At 38.4% G+C, this 19,329-nt stretch overlaps 1 long non-coding RNA gene across 1 annotated transcript in view; it reads left to right on the top strand.

Annotated features, from left to right (window-relative positions):
- The first annotated feature begins 14,114 nt into the window (after positions 1-14,114).
- LOC109377019 (uncharacterized) overlaps positions 14,115-19,329 on the top strand; it is a 35,677-nt gene continuing 30,462 nt past the window's right edge. The window contains exon 1 of the long non-coding RNA XR_002122809.1: positions 14,115-14,406. This is a non-coding gene — a long non-coding RNA (uncharacterized LOC109377019). The remainder of the gene's footprint in view (positions 14,407-19,329) is intronic.

Consider the following 19,329-nt stretch of genomic DNA (forward strand, 5'->3'; position numbering starts at 1 on the left):
GGGCCAGGCAGATCAGTCGCCGGCTTCTGGACGAGCCCAAACTTTTTAATATAATATTCAAGGCCATCTAAAATCCCCACTATTACCCTTTATCACTCGAACCCCCACATTCTTCTGGGAACTGCCTCACATTCCCTTAAGACTGTATACTTTCAAACCTCCGGCGTGGGCTCACCTTCCCTACCTTACTCTGTAAGGGTCACCCTGTCGTGCCTCTTACTCCCGTTCCCAGGGACATGCTGACCTTGCAGCTCCTTGCTCTACTGTAGATTGTGGTTTGCATCTATATTGAGCCTTTATTTCATTTTGCATGAGGCTAATTCTTTATAAGTCTGTTCCCTTCACCAGTGGATAATTTTTCCAGGGAAAGACTGTGTCTAATTCACCTTTGAATTCCCGCAGTACCCATCTTAATAAAGGTACTTAATAAAGATTTCCTAAATGTAAAAGAAAGTTAGGAAACATTCTGAGGCAAGTTTGTGATATGGCAAGAAGCATTCCAAAAACACTACCAAAGTCTTTCTCTACTCTTTAATTCCAAAATTGGAAAACAAAAATGACTGCACTTTGTCGAAATCATAAACTCCAAATTGTGGAAATCACCAATTCGTTTTGGAAAAAATTAGCATCTCCATTTATGAAGACATCTGTATAATTCTCATACATAAATTGGTTCCACTTATAAACTCTAGCTTAATGAAAACAAAATACTGTATGGTCTGGCAGGCCTTTGCTCCCTCAGCAAAGAAATTAAACCAAACCATAAGGTGTAAATCATACACTTTCTTGGTACAGAGCCTTGTTTATTTTCTTTCCTTCTATGTGGCTAGCACAAATATTTAAGACTAAATGTTAAATTTGATTAGAAATTTATTGCAATATTTAAGGCTGAGTATATGAGATTTTAGGAATTATTTAACAATTCTGAGGACGAGTGTTAAGTAAACATTTGTCTATAGTATATTTTCATACTTCCTGTGCCTCTTAGATCATACTTTCTTCCTGTTATTTCAAAGAAATATTCTTATTTGTTAAACAATAAAAATATCTTTAGGTGGCATCATATTGTCTGAATAAAACTACAGACCAAATTTATTCATGAACAAGGAACTAAAAATGTTTAAAGTACATTGAAAATTTTTTATTTCAATCGCATCTATGATTTCTACAAACTATAAAACAATGGAGTATACCAGTTGTTGATGTTTCTTCTGATTCTTCTCTTAGATTTTTGGGTCTTAAACTTGGCTATGTTTTCTGAAACTTGAAGCTGTTCATGGTCCCTTTATGAGTCACAGCAACATATGTCATTAATGAAGGGAGTTGGGTAACCTCCTCACTCTTCTTAACTCAGCACATGACGGATACCAGCACCAATTAGGGAGGTCTGCCTAAGGCATAGAATGTTGAAAATAGATATCTGTTGAAGCAAAGAGGGTTGATGTAAGAAAAAGGAAAAATACAACAGAATTGTATAAAGGAGAAATTAAATGACTGTAACGAGAATGTTCACATGTTGGAGGGGAAAAAAAAGTACTATGAATAACCCAGGTCAATCACAAAGAATTACTGGAATAGAAAAAAAAAAACTTAGAAAATATCTAGAAGTAAACCTTATGCTTTGACAAATCCACAACCCAGTGGTAAAACACTATTCATAAATGAAAATCATCCCCATACTTTATTCATAAGATATAAGATGTATGAACTAGAGAAAATTGCTGATGGCGTATATAGTCAAAGGCAATTCAAGTTACAGTGGATATCACACAGAAGCATTGCTTACTACTGTCCCACTGATGGTGTCTGTCATGATTGTGTGTGTGTGTTACTTAGAGCATTTACATGCTTTTATACCGAATGCTTGACAGTTTCATTATTACTCTATTAAAGTTGTAGTATTTTTTTACTCAAATCTTTAGTTTTTACTTTTACAAAGTATTTAAAGATAATATACAGAAATTCATGCACACCGGGAAGTATGATCATGATATTTCTATCAGGAGGAAATAGTAGGAAGGAAGAAACATTTTAAGAGAGTAGGACAATGAAGCAGGGAGAATCTGGCAATCATATAAGAGGAAAGGAATTCTAGAAGTGTGAATAAGGTGGAGAAAGGAAAGTAGTGAGAATATAAAAACTGAGGTTTCCATCTCTTTCTTCCTGTTTCATAAAATGTAAAGGTTCTTTTCTTGGCAGGATACATCAAAACATACTGACACTTGGACAGATGAAAATCAGAAGTCTGTTGTAACTCCGAATGAGAGAAAGCTGCCAGGGAGAGCCACACAAAATGTTGCACTCTGCGACAGGGTAACAGCAAGTGGGAGCTTCTATATGGCAAGCTGGATGGGTTTAGTTAATGCTCTGGAACTCCTTGGGAACTGACTAATTTGAATAATTTTGCAGATCCTCCCTCGTTATCTGATACCTGGCCACAGGGAGATTAGGGTGAGTGCCTCTGCATGGTGGCCCAGAGAGAGCCCAATAAGGGACTTGGGTGCAAACTTAGTTGGCTGCTTATGAAGAGAACTGCCCAGGACCTCAAAACTGAGTTGAGGCAGCATAAAAACAAATAACAATACTACGTTATACTTCCCTGGACCAGGAATTAAAAAACAAAAATCTTATGTATATTTAATATCTATATACATTATATGAAGAATAAGAAAGCCAATTAAATGCTAAATACAAAGAAGGCAAATGAGAGAAAATATGGAACGGAAAAACAGCTAGTTATCTCCTGAACAGGAGATTCTTTATGAGCTTATTTTCTTTTTTTAACCTGCAGGGTCCTGACCACTCTATTTCCTCGCACTCTTTCTCCCCAGGGATTTTGTCATCCAATTGGGCAGCCCGATCATGTAAGCATCATGTCTTGACCCATAATCCACATTACTATTAATACATTTTATTAGGATTTAAATTCACTTCACAGTTTAGTAATGAACTGGGGGGTCTCCCCCAGGGTTATACAATAATCGGTAGGTAAACAATTAGAAATGACAATTAGTATTGCTACTTTTATTCAGCAATTTTCCAATATTTGAGGTGAGAGCCTTTAATTCATCTGGATGTGTTTGTGAGAACAGGAGGAAGAGAGACACCTGAACACTTGTATAGACACTTAAGATTTGCTTTTAAAAGACTCCATTATCTTTGATTCACCCTCTTACTGGCTCCACTGACCACACATAGCTTCCTTAGGATATCAAATAGTCATCTCAAACTTAACTTGTCCAAAACTAGAAACCTAATTCTACTCCCCTTGAAACAAGATGCGGCAAAACAAAACAACTTCTTCCCAAAGTGTTTCCAATTTCAGTAAATGGCAGCATCGTTTCTGTAATTGTTTATACAAAAATTTTTGGTGTCTTCCTTGTCTGTCTCTCAAGCTCCATATCCATTCATCAGTGATAAAATTTAAAATAAAAACCATAGTGAGCTATATCATGGATGATGTGATATTCTAGACTAGGATTTGGTGCTCCCATAATTCATCTGCCTCATTATAAAATGAATATATCAATATTTGGAAGAAATAGTGTAAGGAAAAAAGAAAAGAGTGTGTAGAAAAGAGAACAACCATACAAAAGAGATGCAGAATCTAATTACCATAACTCCATTGCAATCACTCTCATCCATGTACTGTTACCTCTCAGCTGGATTATTATAATAGCCACCAAACTGTTTTCCCTGCACTCACCCATGTCCTCCTAGTCTATTGTCCACCCTGTAAGCTATAGTTCACAGCTTTAAACTAGAAATCTGATCATGTTACCCCTCTGCTCAAATTCTGAGAGAAAAGCAAAGTCCTTACAAAGACTTACAAGGCCTTCCGGGATTCTCTGGTAGTCCCCTTTACTTCTCTCTGCCATAGGAGCCTCCTTGATTTTCTGGAACATTTGATTTGTGGCCTCCCCCTGCCTTAGCGCCTGCACTAATGATTCCTGTGTCTGAAATGGTCTTTAGGAATCTGTGTAGAACACTTGCTTCCTTTGGATCTCCGCTCAGGTGTTGCTTTACAGGCAAGGCCTTCCATGCAACATCCGCCATCTCTCAGCACTTTCTCTAGCCCTTACTCTCATTTTCTCTTTCCGTGGAGCACACTTATTATCACCTGATATAGCATGCATTAACTTTTTTTTTTTTAAGATTTTTATTGGGGAATTGGGGGGATGGGAACAGTGATGGGGAATTGGGGGAAGGGGAACAGACAAGTTGCTGTCGTTTTGTTCTTCAGTCTAGTTGTGGAGGACGTTGCTTCACTGGCCCAAGTTGGCACCATCATTGCGCTCTTCCAGGGTGAGGCAGATCAGTCGCCGGCTTCTGGACGGCTGCTCACTGCGGCTGCTGGCCGCTCACGCTGGCTGCTGGCTACAGACGGTAGCCCATGGCAACCCACTGCCACAGGGGCTGCAGCCCACGCCGTCACCGGCGACCCACGGCAGCCCAGCTCCAGGTTGAGCTGTTGTTCAGCATCTTAGCTGCAGAGGACAGTGTCACTGGCCCTCATATGTGGGATCCGAACCGGGGCCCTCTGGCATCCCAAGCGAGTTCTTAACCATCGTGCCACTCGGCCGGCCCAGCATGCATTAACTTTTATTGGCTTATTTGTTTAATTCCTGTCTCTCTTCAGTTAAATATAAGTTTTCTATGAAATGAAGGACTTTGTTGCCCTTGGGAAGAACAAATCATGCCTCATTTTAATAATTTATTGCTAGCAGAATAAATGGTACTTTTAGAAAACAACATAGCAGAATAAATGGTACTTTAAAAGGAAAGAGGTGTCTAAAGAAAAGATTCTGTTTGATTTTCTATTCAAATACATGTAGAGATACAAGAACAGGAAGAGTTCGTGGCTGCATTTGTTACATAAGATTAGTTGAACATTTACATTTATTGTGTATTCATAGGTTAAGCAGTTTTTGATGTAGAAATGCTACTCTGGTACTGAAGGCTTATGTCAGAATCTCAGTCATTATGCTTTATTTCAAATAAGATGCAGGCAGACCCTTCCTATTTTTGTTTTATCTTCTTGTTTTCAAGCTGTGCATGTTTATTTTCATGCTACCACATTAATTTGCATAGCAAATGGGAAATTTAGATTGCTGAGAGTCACAAGGATTATGAGTTTTGAATTAGTACCAATGTTCCTTGTCAGCTAGTTCTCCTGTGGTGGTTAATTTTATGTGTCAACTTGACTGGACCCTGGTATTTGGTCAAACATTATTTTGCGTGTTTCTGTGAGGATGCTTTTGGATGAGAATAAAATTTAAATTGGTAGACTGAGTAAAGCAGATTGACCTCCCTAATGTGGGTGGGCCTCATCCAATTAGCTGAAGGCCTTAATAGAGTGAAAAAGATGACTGTCCTCCAAGTAAGAGAGAGTTCTTCCTACTTGACTTCCTTTCTGCTGGAATATCGCCTTTTTCCTGTCTTCAGATTCAAACGAAAACATTGGCCCTTCTAGGTCTTAAGCCTTCTAGCCTTTAGACTAGAGCAACACCACTGGCTGTCAGGGGTCTCCAGCTTACCAAGCCACCTGGCAGATCTTGGATCTTGTCAGTCTCCATAAAGTGTGAGTCAGGTCCTTATAATAAATGTCTTTCAGTCTCTAGGTTATTCAGCCTGCACAGGCTATGGAACCTGATTAAAAAGACACCTTTCCTGACTCCTTTCTGCCCCCTCCTGCAGCTAAGCCTAAAAGGAAAGAGATTATTTCTGTGTTGGGTTTGAAACGTCTTGACTTTTCTTGGTCAGAAATTTTCTATCAATATCTTCTGCTGTGTTCCTTTTGTGAGTTTTTTGTTTTGCTTTGTTTTGTTTTGTGTTCATACTGCTTGAAGGTATTTGATTTAATTCTAGGTGATGTGGCATCCTCAGCACTAGAGGCAGCTTATCTGGCCATGTTCGGTTACCTGACAGAAACAGTCTCCTCTTTTCAAAAGTGGTTCATTTGTTTTTCTCTCAGCGTATTTGATTATCACATGTAAATATTTGAACATACATTTATTTTAGTTTTATTTCAGAGGTAAAAGCTTTAGATGTATAGACTCTACCCCCTCCTGAAAAAAAAGCAAGGAGGAAGAAAAGGAAGGAAGGAAGGAAGGAAGGAAGGAAGGAAGGAAGGAAGGAAGGAAGGAAGGAAATGAGGCAGCGAAGGAGGGAAATGAGCACAGACTTTCAAATCATTCAAAATAAGACATGAGTCGAATCCCACCTGTGCTATTTAATAGACCTTTTTTTTTCCTATTAACATGTGAGCTCCCGGAGACCTGGGCCTGCGATTTCATCTTCATATAAAAAGTGCACAGAGAAGGTTGGTGAATGAATGTATGAATGAATGAATGAATGAATGAATGAATCACGAAGCCACTGGATGTCTAAAAGGGTACAGAGTGGGATGCCATAAATTGGAGAGGAGAGAAAGATTCAGAGAAAGGATGAATAAAACTCTCTGATAGTAGTGTCCTTATCTTAGGGGATTGTTGTAATGAGTCAATAAGATGATTTAGGTTCTTAATTAATAAAATACCTAACATCTCTTTCACATCTGCTATATGTCAGACAGTAAACTAAATATTTTACATGTATTATATAATGCTCAAGACAGGCCTATGAGAGAGGGGCTATTAGTTAGAAAGGTTAACTAATTTGCCCATAATTTAGCAAGTTAGTGAAGAAGTTAGAACTTGACCCTGATTTTGAGAATCCAAATCTGGACTTTTAATTATTATGCTAACTGTACTATTATTTTTATGATTTAATATATTTATTCCTGGACAGCTTTGGTGGAAATAATAGCTGGAGAAATCTTTTGGCGAAAGGCTCTAGAGTCCAAATGGCTGTGACAGCAGCATCATGGCAACATTTCATTTTGCCAAGAGAAGCCTCGCTAACTCCGACCCTTTCCTGTGCAGTTCTGTCACTTTGGGCTAAGCGTGCTACCTCTTGTGGCATGCTGCCTGGTCTACTATTGGATACTAGAAAAACCCTTCCATGACATAATTTTAAGAGTCATTTCTCAAACTGCTTCATGTAAATCAGCAGTTGGCAAAGGTTCCATGTTTGTGAAATAAATTATGGTTTCAATAATGGAAATTTCAGCCAGTTTTTTCATCTTTCAACAAAGTAATCCTCAATTGGTCATTATCAATGTTATTAAAAATAAATGGATGATTGGAACAAGGTCTACCTGCAAGAGAGTCCCAAGAAATGTGGCAGTAAGGTCTTATTATGGAAATTTTTCTATCCACAAGGGTGCAAAATCAACAACTGGTGCCATCTTTACAAAGGGATTTCCACTGAGTTCAGCTTTGATGGGAACAGTCCTTCCTTCCTTATCTGTGCCATCACCCAAGGAAACCTGCTTTTTGTTTTTCAGATTTTCAGTGGACTTATGGTTCATTTATTCATTCACTCAATCATTCAATAACCTGAGGTTTTGGTAGTGTGCTGAGGACTTGATATGCAAAGATGAACAACCCAGTGCCTGCTCTCTAGGGACTCCCAGTTTTAGTAGGGGACAAAGATGTGTAAGAAAATAACTGTGAGGCTGGCTGAGTGGCTCAGTTGGTTAAAAGTTGGCTTAAGAGCGCGAGCTCTGAGCAACAGCTCCGCCGGTTCAATTCACACATGGGCCAGTGACGCTGTGCCCAAGCTAAGCTGTCGCTGAGCTGCCAACAGGTGGAAGAATGGCTCAGCTGGTGAGAGCACATGCTCCTAACAACAAGACTGCCTGTTCGATGGTGGGCTACACCCACCCGCAACTAAGACTGAATTCAGCACCTTGAGCTGAGCTGCCTCCCAGATGGCTCAGTGGCTAGAACGTGTGCTCTTAACAACAAGTCTGCTGGTTCAACTCCCGCATGGGATGGTGGCTACGCCCACCCACAACTAAGATTGAACACAGCACCTTGAGCTTAGAGGCCCCGAGCTGCTGTCGGGAAGCCAGATGGCAACTGGTGCCCTCTACAACGAAGATTGAAGAACAACAACTTGACTGGTCCCCCTCCCCAATTCCCCATCACTGTTCCTCTCCCCCAATTCCCCAATAAAATCTTTAAAAAAAAAGAAAAAGAAAATAACTGTGATATTACATTATAAATGAGACATAAAAGAGATGGAAAAAAACCTCAGAGCAAAACCTGGAGACACAGAAATCTTTCTACCAAAGAGATCAAGAGAGCCATAGAGAAGATAACTATTATGCTGGTCTTGGAAGAATGAATCCAATTTACTCAGAGGGAAAAAGTAAAAAGGAAAGATCTTTCTAGTCAGCATGAGCAAAGGCATGGAGGTGTGAGGGTGTACAATGTTTGGGGTATTGTGACATTATATCATGTCAAGTCTATGCCGACGATGAATACACACATCTGTTTTGGACTTTATAACAAAACCGTCTGTTCATTGATACCCTACCTCAATTTTGATTGCTTTTCTCCTTGGTTTAGTTTCTAAGTCAGGGTTTTTTCAAACTGTGGGTTTGAAATAAATTTAGCAGTTCTCCAACAGCATGTCTTTTCAACTGAATGGCATATAAAAGACTAGAATAAAGCGAAAGAGTGCATTAACTTAGGAAGGTGAGTATTTTCTGAAGCCTGTTTTGGTTGTGTGTATCTGAGTGTGTTTCTATGTCTGTGTCATAGTGTATTTCTTATTGTGGGTCACAATAAACAAAGCTTGAAAGCCACTGAAGTAGTAATATTTTCTACTGCTTTTCATTGTACTCATATTATATTGGTTATGATTAAACCTTGAGTCAAAATCAACCTTGGTTTTTAATGAAGTGACAAGTGACACAGGCTGACCTCATTTATAAGCCTGGCACACGGGCAAGCATCTGTTTTACTGAACTCTAGTTACATTTTACCAGATGAAATGATTCTAGCCTGGGAATTAAACCATCATTTATAATGTTATTTTAACATTATTTTTCTATTCTAAGTTCCAAACTACTAAATTAAAGACAATATATAAAAACATAACCAATTAGTAGTAAGCTTCTCAAGAGACTGGATTCTTTTCTAATATTCATTCATTCAACAACTATTTATTGAGTGCCTCCTATATGCCCAATGGTATTCTAGATGCTAGAGATAACAGTGGTGCAAAAGAAAGACAGGGTATTTGAAATAAAAATGTTTTATATTAAGCATGCATATTAAATTTAACCACTTAGAATGGCACAGATATTTATAAAAGATTTAAAAACAAACCTCAAAACTATGTAATGAAAACCCAAGTTTAGCTTAGATAAGGAAAATCACACAATGTACATATCACATAGGATATTTAAAACTAGATGAAATAAATGTCATATTTCATGAAATGCTTTTACTCTATCTCCTGTGTAAAAATTCAAAGACATATGCTCATATATAATGCACATTTTGCAAAAATATGTGTCTTGCACAATAGGAAACAGATATCTATACTACTGTTGTGTTGCACTTACAAAGTTTAAAGTTCTCCTTTGAGGGTAAAAATAGATTTTTTTAAAGTTTCATATCAAATTGGGAGTAAACTTGAATTTTCACATGAAATTTCTCTCATTTAATTTATTCTTTGTAGTTTTATATATGAATGGTGATGAAAAGTAATAACACTAACTTTTTATTCCTAACAGTATTTGTAATTACCACACTAGGACTTACATAAAATCCATTTTGTTTGCCTTATGACATAAAAAATTATTTCTCTGTATATCAGTTGAAGGCCTATATTGTGGTCCAAGATGATAAGTAGAAAAAGATAGACATATTTTACATCACTGATAAAGTATTTCAATAAAAAGTAAATAAGTGTTTTCACTTATTATGTGCTTCATATATTTCTCCACCACCACTGCAGGTCTTTATACTGCTTTCCATATCATCATTCTCACTTCCTTCCAAGGCTATCACTTGATTTCTTCAACAGTCTTTTTGAAGCTATTTAGGAATATAAGAATTCTTGGTCACCTTTGGAAATTAATTTTACTTTAACCCAGTGTCTATTTCCATGTTATTTAACTTTTTCAAAAGTGCCCTCTAATCTTTATCATCTATTGAAGGTTTGCCACACTTTTCAGAATAAGTGAGTATGCATATATTATTTCATGAAGGAGGGAGAGAAGAGAGAAGGAGGGGAGGAAGGGAGAGAGGGGAGGCTAACCTATAGATGAGGAGAAAAAAATAAAGAATTTTATTATTCATTTCAAACCTATATAAATACAGTAAAACCTTGGATTGCAAGTAACTTGGTTTGTGAATGTTAACGCAAGCCAAGCTAACATTTCTAATACATTTTAATGTGGTAAACGAGTGATGTCTTGCAATATGAGTAGTTGGTTTCCGGAACAAATTATGCTCGTAAACCAAGGTATTACTGAGAGAAAAGGCACAGTTCATATTCAAGACAATTGGTGAAGGTTTAGAAGGCCCCAAACACATGTAATCTAGAAACTTTCAATATTAAAGTCCTCTAAACTTTAATATTTAAGGGACAAAAAGAAAGACTAAACAATGTTTTCTTTAAATCTGGCTTGGCTTTTCTTTTTTATGCTGTCAAGTTTCAAGAATGTATTTAGACATTTTTCACCCAAGAGGAGAGGAGGGATTTGCTTCTATGACCTTCACTTCAGGGAAGGTCAGTTGGACTATGGTTTCCTAAGACGAACGTGTTTAGTTTGAGAGAGACCAAGGCAAAGACATTCTTGGACAAACAAATTATCTGCCCAGTGTGTCAGTGACTGATTGGAATACATAAATAGAAATTTGGTTTTGAAAACCACAAAATAAAAATCAAATGGGAATTGTTACAAATTCTGAAAAAAAAATTAAATGAAAACACTATTTTGATGCCGCTTCAGAAATCTTTTGTATTACTTCTCTTTTGTCACCAAAAGAATATTCAGCACAACTTTTAGATGCTAAGGGGAAAAAAAATGCATACTTCTACTAGCATTTTCCTTTTCACTCTTGCTAGAAGGACACAGACTCTCATATCATGCACAATTAAAAATTAAAAATTCTGAAAGGAAGGGAAATGGAGGGAGTAATTTGAATGATTATGTTTCCCCAGTGCCTCTGTAAGCTTCCTTATTTTTCCAAGCTGGGTTTAGCATTGTTCCTGAATCAACAAAAATATTGCTTTACACTTTGCTTTTTATAACATCATTATTGAACAATGTGACAAGAATATATCTGCAGAGGAACAGGATCTACAATTTTCAAAATCCAAGGTGCTAGAGTTTTTGAACCCTTATTATATACCCTGAGGATACTTAAATTAATGTTTGTTGGCTGATGATGTTTGATTATGAATAATTATCAAGGATGTTTGACTTTTTAAATTGTACAGGTTCAGAAATTCAAAATACTTTATTGGGGCTCTAGGAATACTCAAATTTGGTTACATTTTCTTATTCACAGTCATTTCTTTGAATTCATCAGTAACCTGTTCTGTATGTTTTGTTGTTGCTTATGTATATCCAAGCAGTAATATAGGCCTATTTTATAACGCTGTTTATCCTTAAAGCGAGGATGGCTCCTTTTTTTTTTTTTTTTCCTTCTGGGATGCCAAGGATGAATATGGAGCTGACTGTTGCAACACCAAGTTGAACTAAAATAAAAGGCTTGGAGATCATTGCTGTCAAACTTTTCAATCTGTTTTCTCCACTTTTTTGTTATTTGTACTGCAAGTACAAGCAAAGAACTGATGCAGTGTCTAGATGTTTTAGAGCAAATAACCACTTCCAGATGAAAGCAATAATGAATGCAAAATGCGTCCTTTAATTATATCTTAAATTATGCACATTGTTTAGCTATTGTGGATCTACAGGTAGTTTCTATTTTGGGGGGGGGTGAGGCTGTGGGGTGGGAGTTCAGTTACTTTTTGAAAAACAGTATCCAAAAGAGGATCAGAAAGAGGATCACTGCCATAGGTACATTGGATGGACCTGCACGTGGAACTGATGAACATGAAAACAAAATAACAAAACATAGTGATACTTTTCATCTCCACTCCATGGCAAGTGGTAACCTGAGGAGATTGGGACACTCAGCAAGAGGTCACATGTATATTAGAGGTGAAGCGAGCACTTGAACATCTGTCCACTTTGTGGCAAGACTTTTCCTCTCAGAATACATGTACTAATAAACAACAGTTGGAGAAAATTGTCTGTGACATTCCACATAAAGCTGAGCCGAGGCTGAGAGAAGGAAGGGTGGAATTGTATTTCCTTTTGTAAAGCGAAAACAGCCATAAGTGCAGCCTCTTTTAAAATCTGGTATTTAAAGAGAAGTGTAAGAAATCCAATTGTTCAATTTGGAACGAAGGTTGGCCGAAGTAACTGGAAAGCCCATGCTTCTGAGTCTGCAAAATCACTGGCCAGGAAAGCAAAACTTTTCCAACACCCTATTTTAATCTTGTGCTAAAGCCATTGCCTCTGTTCAAACCCTGGAGCTAAATATGATCCTTCCCCACCCCCGGCCCTTTCCCTCTTAGGTTAGTGTTTGGGGGACCAAGAGGGGGCTGGAGCTTGGCCCCAATTTCGGAATTGCTGCCAAGGGCTTGTAATACAATCTCTCCCCGTTTGAAGGGTAAATCAGTGTCAATTGTGTTTGCCGTCCACCAGAAAAAGTAAGCATTTTACTTCCGCTCGGTCTATGTGGACTGATGAAATGTAGGAAATCTGTTTCTGGCAGGGGGGAAAAATCGTTTTCCCAAACAGCACCGAGAGGAGCCATCACAGAAGTATGAAGAGGGGCAGGGCGGCTGGAGGTGCTGCCTCTGCCGCCAGGCTGGTGGGGTGCGCAGAGCGGCTGCTGCAGGCCCTGCGCCGGGAGGGGGCCGGCCCCGAGACGCTGCAGGAGCGGAGCCCCGAGCCCCGGAGCCTCTGAGAGCCGTCAGCAGCCAGCTCCGGACGCGGGGGTGAGCGAGGCGGGCTGCCGCAGCCCTCCGCCAACGCTGCCGCAGCGCGCGCTCTGCAGCGCGGGGCTTGCGGGAGCCGGTGCCTGTGGGTTCACGGGTGGCAGCGGGACAGCGGGGAGGTCTTCAGAACGAACCCCGGGGACTTGGCTGGGAAGCGGGAAGAGCTGTGGACGGCTGGACCGGCTCTGGCGATGAGTGGGTGGGTGATCACTGCAGTGGGTGACTCTCATTCCCTGGAAACAGCCATGCGTTCCTCATCCCTATTGTGCAACAGCCCAAGTGACCGCCGCGCGAAAAGCCCGCTGGGGCGGCTCAGCCAACCAGGGACAGAAGTGAGGATTTCTAATTAGCACATCGATTGTAAATGCACACTTACGCATTCGTGCACAAGGGTCTGTGTAAAGCATGCTCAGCGTTGCCTGTTAGTGGGAAGAGGGGAGGGGAGCGGGGATGGTCTTAATGGATTCATTCTGAATGGTTTGCTTGAGTTAAGGAGGCCAGGCTGGGAGGAAAACGCGTGACATATGTGATTTGGGTTGATACTGTGTTTTCGATTGATGAGTTTGACTGAGTGGAGCTTTTTAAAAGGAAAAAACAAAACAAAACAAAAAACAACGCTAGCCTGTGAGTCAACCCCCTTTGGGAAGACTTTGCATAGCATTGTTCTTTTAGTCTAAAGAGCAGGGTTTTGGAATCTGAAATTGTTTGGAGGAATCAGAGGAGCCAACTTTGTTGTGCAGGCATTAATTATTCTGGCAAAATTAAATTTTGTCCGCCCAGGAAGGTAAATTGCCTTTAACCCAGCCCAGGCACCCGAAGTTTATCCTGTCTGGAATGGAGAGGGAGCAAAAGCGGGGGTTCACGTTCTATTTTCAACACTCCAGTACCGCTGGGGGTGGGGTGGGTGGTTATTCAGTACTTTCCTCCTGCTGACCTTTTGGAAGTCAAAATCTTTCCTCTCCCCACCGTCTTCATTTTTTCCTCCTCTCACCTCCACCTTCGTCTTCATCCTCTTACAGTCAAGATTTGAAAAACTTTTCTGCCCCTCTTGGAAATTCTGCCCTCTCCCCAAGAACCCCCTCCAACAAAGCTAGATCAATTGTGTATGGGAGATCTTATGCAGAGGAAATCAGATCCACGTTTGCACAGGAACACCCATTTGGCCTCCTAGTGTTAAAATAAAGGCTTGGACAGGTCGGATGTGCCAGCCAGGCAGAGGAAGTCCACCTTTCCTCCCCACCTATCCCCTGAGATTCACAGAGGCAAGGCGGAGAAAAAGCCCTTGTGCTCCTTGCTGCTTTCCCCCAACCCCTTAGTAGTGTGGACACTGATTAACTACAGCTGGGATCTAGCGTGCCCCGCCTGTCTTTGAAATCGATCAATGAGTTCCTTCTCGAGGAATGCTCCCCGTTAACTGTGGAGGAGGAGGTGGTGGCTGTGGTGGTCCTCTCCAACATGGGCGTTCTGGTTCTGACTGCCTAAGAGAAGGTAAGGGACAGATGGCTGAGGCATGGGGCAGACAGCCTTTGCAATACAGGTTGCAGTCTTCACACATGGCTGCCTGAGTGGGCTCTGAAACAGAAAGGTAGTTTGGATTTCAGCCGCTGTGCTACTAAACTTTGAGCTTCTTTACTTTATGGCTAAACACCATACTTTTGTGCTGTGGACTATGCTTTGTTGGGAAATAAATTCACATGGCAAAATTTATTTTACCTGGTGCAAAAGGTCATGTAATTGCCACAGAGTTTTCTAGTATCTTGGTCAGAAATCTTAGTGAAACCTTGCAGGGATGGTGAAATGTCAGGTCTTCTATTAATCCTAAGTATATTATGTGTGATTTGAGAGTTTTGCTGCAAGTGCATGATAGCTGTTTTTGGAGCCTTTGGTTGGAACCAGATAGGGAGACCCTAACAATTTGTTTGCAGAGGGAGTTTGGTTAAAATTGGAGCTGATATTAAGGCTATTTTGGGATCTTTGTGGTTTTTGATATGGAGGCACAAACAGGATTTCACTGTTTCATTTCTCCTGAGCAACTATCAAGATTTTCCACTCAATGTCTTTTGACTAGAGAAAATAGCTGGAGTGATCTATTCTACCTCTTGTCAAACATCTCTTGTCAAAATGAGTAAGTTGCTTGCATAATGTTTTCATCCTAAATGTTTTCAGAGTTAATTTAAGTGTTTGCTAATGGCCTTCCCTTACATGAGACAGATCTATCTACTGAGAGTAGAACTCTGATAACTCTCGACTGCATTCCAGTTAAGTAAAACAGAAATCTTTGTATTACAAACAACACACACACAGAACAAAATCTTCTCATGAAGTAAGGTTTACTTAATCAACTTAAATGAAATTGTGATGTAAGTTCTTAAGTATTCTAATTGATTTATGAATTTCAGGTGGTTTTTCTATTCAAGCTATGTTTCAAGTTAATCTGGTAGAGGTCCAAAAACCTGTACTAAATTGTTGGGAAGAATGGCCTAGTAGAATTTTAAAAAAGAAAGAAACAAAGAAAAAAATCGCTAATGCTGTGAAAATAGAAGAAATCAATTTCCACTCAGTCTTAATTTTTGGGTCATGATTTAAGAAAGAATTATTATTGAAGCTTTAGCACTATTTGGTTCAAGACAAGTCATCATGGCTCCCAGATAAGAAAGATTCTCTGCAGAGACTTAGCATTACCTGAGATTGGGCACAAGGACAGCTGAGTAACACACTTGTAATGACTGCGGCTTTGGGCAAAATATTTTAGGCCTCCAATGATGTATTAAGAACCGAGACTTTGACTAGGTAAATCTTCTAGTGTCCATTGGCGTTTAAGGGCTTTATCACATAATTAGGAATACTAGTAATGAGTGTTGCTTTTCTGTTATGCTTGGTGCTTTTTAAATTTGTGGACAAGTTGCTCCCCTTAGCCAGAAGTGGAGGACTATTTACAAGATCAAGAATTATGTTTGTGATTAAATTTTGAACTTCAATTTTCTGATTAGACCCTTAGGTTAAGTAAGATTTTGAATTCATGGCATTGGTTGAGAATCTGTAGCCTTGTGAAATATTATTGGTTGAGAATATGTAGTATTGCAGAGATACTATTGCTTAGCCAAAATGAATCATAGGAGGAAAGAACTTAGAACAGTTGAAGCGCCATCCCTCGTTGTTGATTGAAAGATAGAATTCGGGCCTAGCTTGAAAGATAGAATGTCTCCCTTCCAGGATTTAAAAAAAAATTTTAAATTATATTTATTGAGGTGATAATGGTTAGCTAAATTACATAGGTTTTAAGTGTACAACTCTGTAATACATCATCTATATAGCCTTCCAGATTTTGGAAGGGTATTTGGCTTGGGGTATTTTTTGCTTGTTTGTTTGTTTGTTTGTTGTAAATTTTAAAAGTGTTACTGGTCTATTAACTTTATTTCTTCATTGCGTTACACCCATAACACACAAAACTGACTAGACAGAGGTGAGATCAGTGCTGCAGATGAGAACAGAGGTGGCCTTCAGGGATGGGGAGCCTTCACTGTGAGTTCATTAGCATGCTTTGTTTTAAATGGCCACAGTTGAGGAGTCGGTGTGTGTGGTGAGGGGGGAAGGCATGTAGTGATGGCCTCTCACATTTATTTTGAGAGGTGTAGCATTTCCCTATGTTAATAGCTTAGGATCTTTAACTGGTGTCACAAGTGAAGTATAGTTTACCAAATTTTGTTTTTAAAAACACATGTAATCTCATTCTAGAGATCAATATTTCGTGCATCATACTGAGGGTTTCACATCTCTCAATATCTTTGGATTTTCCACTATTTATGGTTTTATGTCATCAATACTTTGATTTCATTTCTGTTCCTTATCCTTTGTCTTTTCTTAATTATTTAGAGTTCCTCAAAATAGCCCTATTTTGTTGCAGAATTGCTTTTCTTGTTAAAAGAAATTAAAAGAAGTTCTTTGTCAGCACTCCTCTGATGATAATTTATTTTATGCAAGTGTTGATTATGATAACATAAGTAGCAACAAACACCGAAACAATTTTTTATTCTTGATTATATTATTTGAATTGTCTTCCTTCATTCAACATAAAGAACTCATCAGGAAAAAGGAAAAGTCGTCAAAGAAGAATACTAGTGCTGTCAATCAGATAAGAATAATAGTAGCAGCAGGATGCGCCTGCAGTACTGATGACAGTTCTTATAATCTATCTATTAATCAGGTTTCTCAGTGGAATCTCATAGCAGACAATAGTGAAATCATGTTTATCATTTTTTTCTTATTTTTCTTTGTTTCCAATTGATTTTCTATGTAATATTGCAATGTAGTTTGTTTTTTTTAATAAAATGTCAGCAAAGTCTAGAGACAGACCAGAAACCATCTTGGTCATCACCTCCAGTGGTGTGAAACAATCCTTTATCTTCAGAGTCAAAACCATGAGGACTTCAACTGGGACTCTGGAGCAACAGACTAAACAGAGTCTTTAAACATGTGATATTTTACTTACGGAGTCATTAATTTTTTTTCTTCTTCCCCTGGGCTAGTTCATGTCTCATCATATTCATAATGGTTATTCCAGAATCACTTCTATGGAAAGAAAGAAAAAAAATCCACACATTCTTTGAAGAATTCTGTATTAAGTTTCTGCATGTTTTTCCCTTTAAGTTTTATTTTTCTGAATTCTAAATCCTGAGGGTTGAGTTATCCACTTTTAGGTAGACCCATAAAGCTTGGTGAGGCCATGCTTTAGAGGAGTCATAGAAGCAACTGAGTCCTCACTCCTTTTTCCAAAGTGATTGGCTTTGTTTTGTACTTACCAAAGTTACTTATCAAGCTTTTTAAATATTTAGATTATATGAATTTTAACATTTTTCAGCGCTGAAATACATTATATACAAAAAAAGTTTTTCCTTCTCCCAAACTTTAACTTTTTTCTTCAAGACTAGTGGATCCTTAATCATTTCATTTTCATCTTTAAAAGCTACCTCTCCCCCCAGCATCTCTTGTGGTTTTTGAAAACTTTTGAATAAATTCAAAAGATCAGAAATGATCTTTTTGATAGAGTTTGTTCTTTGTGATTTAATTCAACTCATCCACATTGATTAAACATTTGTTGAAAATTATAAAAAGGTTACAATCCTGTAGTGATCCTTTTATCTCAGTAATATAAATTTATTTGATGTTTGTTTACCTCAATTTAATTATTTCAGTGGGAAACTACTTTACCATGAAATGATTCTTCCACACTCCCAATTTTGATCCTGCTAGCTGGGTTCATTTCCATGTCTCTTATTCATGCCTCTGCCATGTCTAAATCCAAGACCTCCATGTATTGACTTTCAGCTAAACCACAGATGGTGATGTAAAATATGAAAAAAGGATCAGGAGAATTTGGATTGAAATTCTAATTTCTTTTCAGAAGGGACTTAGTGAAGTCCCGTGCATGACTGCAACTTTAAGTGTCAACATAGCTGGCATATGTTTAATTGTTTACTTTCTATTGAATGCTAATTACCCACTAAGCCTTCTTTCTCCCACTTTTGCCTCCTGAGAAAATATAACTCTATTTTTTCCCCGTTTGTAGATAATTTTAATTATATACAAGCAACACAACAAAAATTGCTTAGCTACTATTACTGCTTTTACTTAATGATCATCTATAAATATTAGGAGATAGTTTGAATTACATTTCTGGCAAAATACAGGACAGACTACATGAGAAATAAATGTGCCACTGTCAAAGAAAATAAAAACTTCACTGTTTAGAAGTATTGAGGGGAAGGATTGTGTCCCTCTGGCTCATTGAAACTGTTACATGCCATTGGGCTTACTGTAAACTATCCGTTGATGAATTCTTTGCTAGACAATGAGCTTAAGAATCTGAGGTGTCTTCTTGCTTTTACAGAGCAGAATAGGACTCTGATGCTTAAATGGAAGTTGCAGAGCACATAATAGGATGTAGGTAAAGTTACTGACCTACCACATCTCACTTTCAGGAAAGTAGTGGGAGAGATTGTGTCTTGAGAAGAAAGGCATTTTTAGAGGTAACCCTTTTAAGATTTCAATTAGTTATTTAAATGTATGAATCATGTGTTTAAATGTATTACTACTTAAATGTTTGTTTCTGAGGCTAGCTAGTTTATAGGAATCCTAACCAGCTACAGGGAGATGTTTTGTTTTTCTTGGACTGGACCTATTTTTAAAAGAACTGGGGTAAAAATGTTTTAGGTTTCTGGTATTTAATCACAGGATTTGGAGAAAGTTTTAGGACTTTGTATGAATAATGTGATGATTAACTGCAAAAGAATAGGCAATGATAATGTTCTGGTTCCTATAATGGTAATTTAGTAACATATGACAAGATATAGTAAAGATGTTTCACATTTGCAATGGTTCACTATGGATAATTAGATATGTAGAGATTTATTT

The sequence above is a fragment of the Hipposideros armiger genome, unplaced genomic scaffold, assembly GCF_001890085.2.
Source record: "Hipposideros armiger isolate ML-2016 unplaced genomic scaffold, ASM189008v1 scaffold_1260, whole genome shotgun sequence".
Lineage (NCBI taxonomy): Eukaryota > Metazoa > Chordata > Mammalia > Chiroptera > Hipposideridae > Hipposideros > Hipposideros armiger.